An 8,415-nucleotide genomic window follows, 5' to 3' on the forward strand; every position below is an offset into this window, starting at 1 on the left:
TACCGTAAGTGCACTTGCGCACACGAACAGCGAAGGTGTCAGGTCATACTCCACCGAAAGGTCCTAACCCGTTCCAATCGGCATCGACGCATTAACGCTGACTGCGTTCTAGTTAGCATATGTGAGTCACGTTCGTTATCGGAATTAACCAGACAAATCAATCCACGAACTAAGAACGGCCATGCACCACTACCCTTAAATTTGAGAAAGAGCTATTAATCTGTCTCACCTCCATAAGTTCGGACCTGGTAAGTTTTCCCGTGTTGAGTCAAATTGAACCGCAAGCTCCATTTCATTGTGGTGCCCTTCCGTCAATTCCTTTAAGTTTCAACTTTGCAACCATACTTCCCCCGGAACCTGACTTTGGTTTCCCGGAAGCTACTGAGAGCACCTGGTTGTAGCGTCTCCCAATTGCTAGTTGGCATCGTTTACGGTTAGAACTAGGGCGGTATCTAATCGCCTTCGATCCTCTAACTTTCGTTCTTGATTAAAGAAAGCATCCTTGACAAATGCCTTCGCTTTAGTTAGTCTTACGACGGTCTACGAATTTCACCTCTCGCGCCGTAATACTAGTGTCCCCAACTACTTCTGTTAATCATTACCTCCGGTCTGAGTACAAACCAATGAAAGATTAGACCAAGGTCGTATTCCATTATTCCATGCAAGATTATTCTAGGGCGTTTGGGCACCCTGCTTTAAGCACTCTAATTTGTTCAAGGTAAACGTGAGCGGTCGAGCTCTATGTTACACTTGCACCCGTTGAAGGGCACACCATGACACAGACTTGGTGCCCTACCACACCATTGAGTCGCAACCAGATTCCGACTTGGCCCACCGACCACGGGTTGACCGGGTCGGCGGAGCCGGACTGTGTTGGACAAGTATCAACTTCGAACGTTTTAACCGCAACAATTTTAATATACGCTAGTGGAGCTGGAATTACCGCGGCTGCTGGCACCAGACTTGCCCTCCACTTGATCCTCGTAGAAGGATTTATGCTCTACTCATTCCAATTATGAAACATCATTAAAGAGTTTCATATTGTTATTTCTCGTCACTACCTCCCCGTCCCGGGAGGACTCGGACTTAGTCGATTTTTCATAAATTCTTAGAAATTCATATGTTAGGATGCTGCGAGATGGATGGGATGCTGCATGGAGATGAATCTTGATCTTTTACATCTCCCATCTTAATACAGCATCCCTACTTAAAGCCATCTCGGACTTAGTCGATTTTTCATAAATTCTAAGAAATTCATATGTTAGGATGCTGGGAGATGAATGGGATGCTGCATGGAGATGAATCTTGATCTTCTTCATCTCCCATCTCAATACAGCATCCCTACTTAAAGGCATCTCGGACTTATTCGATTTTTCATAAATTCATAGAAATTCATATGTTAGGATGCTGGGAGATGAATGGGATGCTGCATGGAGATGAATCTTGATCTTCTTCATCTCCCATCTTAATACAGCATCCCTACTTAAAGGCTTCTCGGACTTAGTCGATTTTTCATAAATTCTAAGAAATTCATATGTTAGGATGCTGGGAGATGAATGGGATGCTGCATGGAGATGAATCTTGATCTCCTACATCTCCCATCTCAATACAGCATCCCTACTTAAAGGCATCTCGGACTTAGTCGATTTTTCATAAATTCATAGAAATTCATATGTTAGGATGCTGGGAGATGAATGGGATGCTGCATGGAGATGCATCTTGATCTCCTACATCTCCCATCTTAATACAGCATCCCTACTTAAAGCCATCTCGGACTTAGTCGATTTTTCATAAATTCTAAGAAATTCATATGTTAGGATGCTGGGAGATGAATGGGATGCTGCATGGAGATGAATCTTGATCTTCTTCATCTCCCATCTTAATATAGCATCCCTACTTAAAGGCATCTCGGACTTAGTCGATTTTTCATAAATTCTAAGAAATTCATATGTTAGGATGCTGGGAGATGAATGGGATGCTGCATGGAGATGAATCTTGATCTACTTCATCTCCCATCTTAATACAGCATCCCTACTTAAATGCATCTCGGACTTAGTCGATTTTTCATAAATTCATAGAAATTCATATGTTAGGATGCTGGGAGATGAATGGGATGCTGCATGGAGATGAATCTTGATCTCCTACATCTCCCATCTCAATACAGCATCCCTACTTAAAGGCATCTCGAACTTAGTCGATTTTTCATAAATTCATAGAAATTCATATGTTAGGATGCTGCGAGATGAATGGGATGCTGCATGGAGATGAATCTTGATCTCCTACATCTCTCATCTCAATACAGCATCCCTACTTAAAGCCATCTCGAACTTAGTCGATTTTTCATAAATTCATAGAAATTCATATGTTAGGATGCTGCGAGATGAATGGGATGCTGCATGGAGATGAATCTTGATCTCCTACATCTCCCATCTTAATACAGCATCCCTACTTAAAGCCATCTCGGACTTAGTCGATTTTTCATAAATTCTAAGAAATTCATATGTTAGGATGCTGCGAGATGAATGGGATGCTGCATGGAGATGAATCTTGATCTCCTACATCTCTCATCTCAATACAGCATCCCTACTTAAAGGCATCTCGGACTTAGTCGATTTTTCATAAATTCATAGAAATTCATATGTTAGGATGCTGCGAGATGAATGGGATGCTGCATGGAGATGAATCTTGATCTCCTACATCTCCCATCTTAATACAGCATTACTACTTAAAGCCATCTCGGACTTAGTCGATTTTTCATAAATTCTAAGAAATTCATATGTTAGGATGCTGGGAGATGAATGGGATGCTGCATGGAGATGAATCTTGATCTTCTTCATCTCCCATCTTAATACAGCATCCCTACTTAAAGGCATCTCGGACTTAGTCGATTTTTCATAAATTCTAAGAAATTCATATGTTAGGATGCTGGGAGATGAATGGGATGCTGCATGGAGATGAATCTTGATCTACTTCATCTCCCATCTTAATACAGCATCCCTACTTAAATGCATCTCGGACTTAGTCGATTTTTCATAAATTCATAGAAATTCATATGTTAGGATGCTGGGAGATGAATGGGATGCTGCATGGAGATGAATCTTGATCTTATTCATCTCCCATCTTAATACAGCATCCCTACTTAAAGGCTTCTCGGACTTAGTCGATTTTTCATAAATTCTAAGAAATTCATATGTTAGGATGCTGGGAGATGAATGGGATGCTGCATGGAGATGAATCTTGATCTTCTTCATCTCCCATCTTAATACAGCATCCCTACTTAAAGGCATCTCGGACTTAGTCGATTTTTCATAAATTCTAAGAAATTCATATGTTAGGATGCTGCGAGATGAATGGGATGCTGCATGGAGATGAATCTTGATCTCCTACATCTCTCATCTCAATACAGCATCCCTACTTAAAGGCATCTCGGACTTAGTCGATTTTTCATAAATTCTAAGAAATTCATATGTTAGGATGCTGGGAGATGAATGGGATGCTGCATGGAGATGAATCTTGATCTCCTACATCTCCCATCTCGATACAGCATCCCTACTTAAAGGCATCTCGGACTTAGTCGATTTTTCATAAATTCTAAGAAATTCATATGTTAGGATGCTGGGAGATGAATGGGATGCTGCATGGAGATGAATCTTGATCTTCTTCATCTCCCATCCTAATACAGCATCCCTACTTAAAGGCATCTCGGACTTAGTCGATTTTTCATAAATTCTAAGAAAAACATATGTTAGGATGCTGGGAGATGAATGGGATGCTGCATGGAGATGAATCTTGATCTTCTTCATCTCCCATCTTAAAACAGCATCCCTACTTAAAGGCATCTCGGACTTAGTCGATTTTTCATAAATTCTTAGAAAAACATGTGTAAGGATGCTGCGAGATGAATGGGATGCTGCATGGTGATGAATCTTGATCTTCTTCATCTCCCATCTCAATACAGCATCCCTACTTCAAGGCATCTCGGACTTAGTCGATTTTTCATAAATTCATAGAAATTCATATGTTAGGATGCTGCGAGATGAATGGGATGCTGCATGCAGATGAATATTGATCTCCTACATCTCTCATCTCAATACAGCATCCCTACTTAAAGCCATCTCGGACTTAGTCGATTTTTCATAAATTCATAGAAATTCATATGTTGGGATGCTGCGAGATGAAGGGGTAGCTGCATGGAGATGAATCTTGACCTTCTTCATCTCCCATCTTAATACAGCATCCCTACTTAAAGGCATCTCGGACTTAGTCGATTTTTCATAAATTCTAAGAAATTCATATGTAAGGATGCTGCGAGATGAATGGGATGCTGCATGGAGATGAATCTTGATCTCCTACATCTCCCATCCCAACACAGCATCCCTACTTAAAGCCATCTCGGTCTTAGTCGATTTTGCATAAATTCTAAGAAAAACATATGTAAGGATGCTGCGAGATGAATGGGATGCTGCATGGAGATGAATCTTGATGTTATTCATCTACCATCTTAATACAGCATCCCTACTTAAAGGCATCTCGGACTTAGTCGATTTTTCATAAATTCTTAGAAATTCATATGTTAGGATGCTGCGAGATGAATGGGATGCTGCATGGAGATGAATCTTGATTTTCTTCATCTCCCATCTTAATACAGCATCCCTGCTTAAAGGCATCTCGGACCTAGTCGATTTTTCATAAATTCATAGAAAAACATATGTTAGGATGCTGGGAGATAAATGGGATGCTGCATGGAGATAAATCTTGATCTTCTTCATCTCCCATCTTAATACAGCATCCCTACTTAAAGGCATCTCGGACTTAGTCGATTTTTCATAAATTCTAAGAAATTCATATGTTAGGATGCTGCGAGGAGAATGGGATGCTGCATGGAGATGAATCTTGATCTTCTACATCTCCCATCTCGATACAGCATCCCTACTTAAAGGCGACTCGGACTTAGTCGATTTTTCATAAATTCTAAGAAATTCATATGTTAGGATTCTGTGAGATGAATGAGATGCTGCATGGAGATGAATCTTGATCTTCTTCATCTCCCATCTTAATACAGCATCCCTACTTAAAGGCATCTCGGACCTAGTCGATTTTTCATAAATTCATAGAAAAACTTATGTTAGGATGCTGCGAGATGAATGGGATGCTGCATGGAGATGAATCTTGATCTTATTCATCTCCCATCTCAATACAGCATCCCTACTTAACGGCATCTCGGACTTAGTCGATTTTTCATAAATTCTAAGAAAAACATATGTTAGGATGCTGCGAGATGAAAGGGATGCTGCATGGAGATGAATCTTGATCTTCTTCATCTCCCATCTTAATACAGCATCCCTACTTGATGGCATCTCGGACTTAGTCGATTTTTCATAAATTCTAAGAAAAACATATGTTAGGATGCTGTGAGATGAATGGGATGCTGCATGGAGATGAATCTTGATCTTCTTCATCTCCCAACTTAATACAGCATCCCTACTTAAAGGCAACTCGGACTTAGTCGATTTTTCATAAATTCTTAAAAAAACATATGTTAGGATGCTGCGAGATGAATGGGATGCTGCATGGAGATGAATCTTGATCTTCTTCATCTCCCATCTTAATACAGCATCCCTACTTAAAGGCAACTCGGACTTAGTCGATTTTTCATAAATTCCAAGAAATTCATATGTTAGGATGCTGCGAGATAAATGGGATGCTGCATGGAGATGAATCTTGATCTTCTTCATCTCCCATCCCGATACAGCATCCCTACTTAAAGGCATCTCGGACTTAGTCGATTTTTCATAAATTCTTAGAAAATATAATTAGGGATGCTGCGAGATGGATGGGATGCTGCATGGAGATGAATCTTGATCTTCTCCATCTCCCATCTTAATACAGCATCCCTACTTAAAGGCATCTCGGACTTTGTCGATTTTTTATAAATTCTAAGAAAAACATATGTTAGGATGCTGCGAGATTAATGGGATGCTGCATGGAGATGAATCTTGACTTTCTTCATCTCCCGTCTCAATACAGCATCCCTACTTAAAGGCATCTCGGACTTAGTCGATTTTTCATAAATTCTAAGAAAAACATTTGTTAGGATGCTGCGAGATGAATGGGATGCTGCGTGGAGATGAATCTTGATCTTCTTCATCTCCCATCTTAATACAGCATCCCTACTTAGAGGCATCTCGGACTTAGTCGATTTTTCATAAATTCCAAGAAATTCATATGTTAGGATGCTGGGAGATGAATGGGATGCTGCATGGAGATGAATCTTGATCTTCTTCATCTCCCATCTTAATACAGCATCCCTACTTAAAGGCATCTCGGACTTAGTCGATTTTTCATAAATTCCAAGAAATTCATATGTTAGGATGCTGGGAGATGAATGGAATGCTGCATGGAGATGAATCTTGATCTCCTTCATCTCCCATCTCAATACAGCATCCCTACTTAAAGGCATCTCGGACTTAGTCGATTTTTCATAAATTCTAAGAAAAACATATGTTAGGATGCTGTGAGATGAATGGGATGCTGCATGGAGATGTATCTTGATCTTCTTCATCTCCCATCTCAATACAGCATCCCTACTTAAAGGCATCTCGGACTTAGTCGATTTTTCATAAATTCTAAGAAAAACATATGTAAGGATGCTGCGAGATGAATGGGATGCTGCATGGAGATGAATCTTGATCTTCTTCATCTCCCATCTTAATACAGCATCCCTACTTAAGGGCATCTCGGACTTAGTCGATTTTTCATAAATTCTAAGAAAAACATATGTTAGGATGCTGCGAGATGAATGGGATGCTGCATGGAGATGAATCTTGATCTTTTTCATCTCCCATCTTAATACAGCATCCCTACTTAAAGGCATCTCGGACTTAGTCGATTTTTCATAAATTCTAAGAAATTCATATGTTAGGATGCTGGGAGATGAATGGGATGCTGCATGGAGATGAATCTTGATCTCCTACATCTCTCATCTCAATACAGCATCCCTACTTAAAGCCATCTCGGACTTAGTCGATTTTTCATAAATTCATAGAAATTCATATGTAAGGATGCTGGGAGATGAATGCGATGCTGCATGGAGATGCATCTTGATCTCCTACATCTCCCATCTTAATACAGCATCCCTACTTAAAGGCATCTCGGACTTAGTCGATTTTTCATAAATTCATAGAAATTCATATGTTAGGATGCTGGGAGATGAATGGGATGCTGCATGGAGATGAATCTTGATCTTCTTCATCTCCCATCTTAATACAGCATCCCTACTTAAAGGCATCTCGGACTTAGTCGATTTTTCATAAATTCTAAGAAATTCATATGTTAGGATGCTGGGAGATGAATGGGATGCTGCATGGAGATGAATCTTGATCTCCTACATCTCCCATCTCAATACAGCATCCCTACTTAAAGGCATCTCGGACTTAGTCGATTTTTCATAAATTCATAGAAATTCATATGTTAGGATGCTGCGAGATGAATGGGATGCTGCATGGAGATGAATCTTGATCTCCTACATCTCTCATCTCAATACAGCATCCCTACTTAAAGCCATCTCGGACTTAGTCGATTTTTCATAAATTCTAAGAAAAACATATGTTAGGATGCTGCGAGATGAATGGGATGCTGCATGGAGATGAATCTTGATCTTCTTCATCTCCCATCTTAATACAGCATCCCTACTTAAATGCATCTCGGACTTAGTCGATTTTTCATAAATTCTAAGAAAAACATATGTTAGGATGCTGCGAGATGAATGGGATGCTGCATGGAGATGAATCTTGGTCTTCTTCATCTCCCATCTTAATACAGCATCCCTACTTAAAGGCATCTCGGACTTAGTCGATTTTTCATAAATTCTAAGAAATTCATATGTTAGGATGCTGGGAGATGAATGGGATGCTGCATGGAGATGAATCTTGATCTTCTTCATCTCCCATCTTAATACAGCATCCCTACTTAAAGGCATCTCGGACTTAGTCGATTTTTCATAAATTCATAGAAATTCATATGTTAGGATGCTGCGAGATGAATGGGATGCTGCATGGAGATGAATCTTGATCTCCTACATCCCTCATCTCAATACAGCATCCCTACTTAAAGGCATCTCGGACTTAGTCGATTTTTCATAAATTCATAGAAATTCATATGTTAGGATGCTGGGAGATGAATGGGATGCTGCATGGAGATGAATCTTGATCTTCTTCATCTCCCATCTCAATACAGCATCCCTACTTAAAGGCATCTCGGACTTAGTCGATTTTTCATAAATTCTAAGAAATTCATATGTTAGGATGCTGGGAGATGAATGGGATGCTGCATGGAGATGAATCTTGATCTCCTACATCTCCCATCTCAATACAGCATCCCTACTTAAAGGCATCTCGGACTTAGTCGATTTTTCAT

The sequence above is a fragment of the Anopheles coustani genome (assembly GCF_943734705.1).
Source record: "Anopheles coustani chromosome X unlocalized genomic scaffold, idAnoCousDA_361_x.2 X_unloc_52, whole genome shotgun sequence".
Taxonomy (NCBI): Eukaryota; Metazoa; Arthropoda; class Insecta; order Diptera; family Culicidae; genus Anopheles; species Anopheles coustani.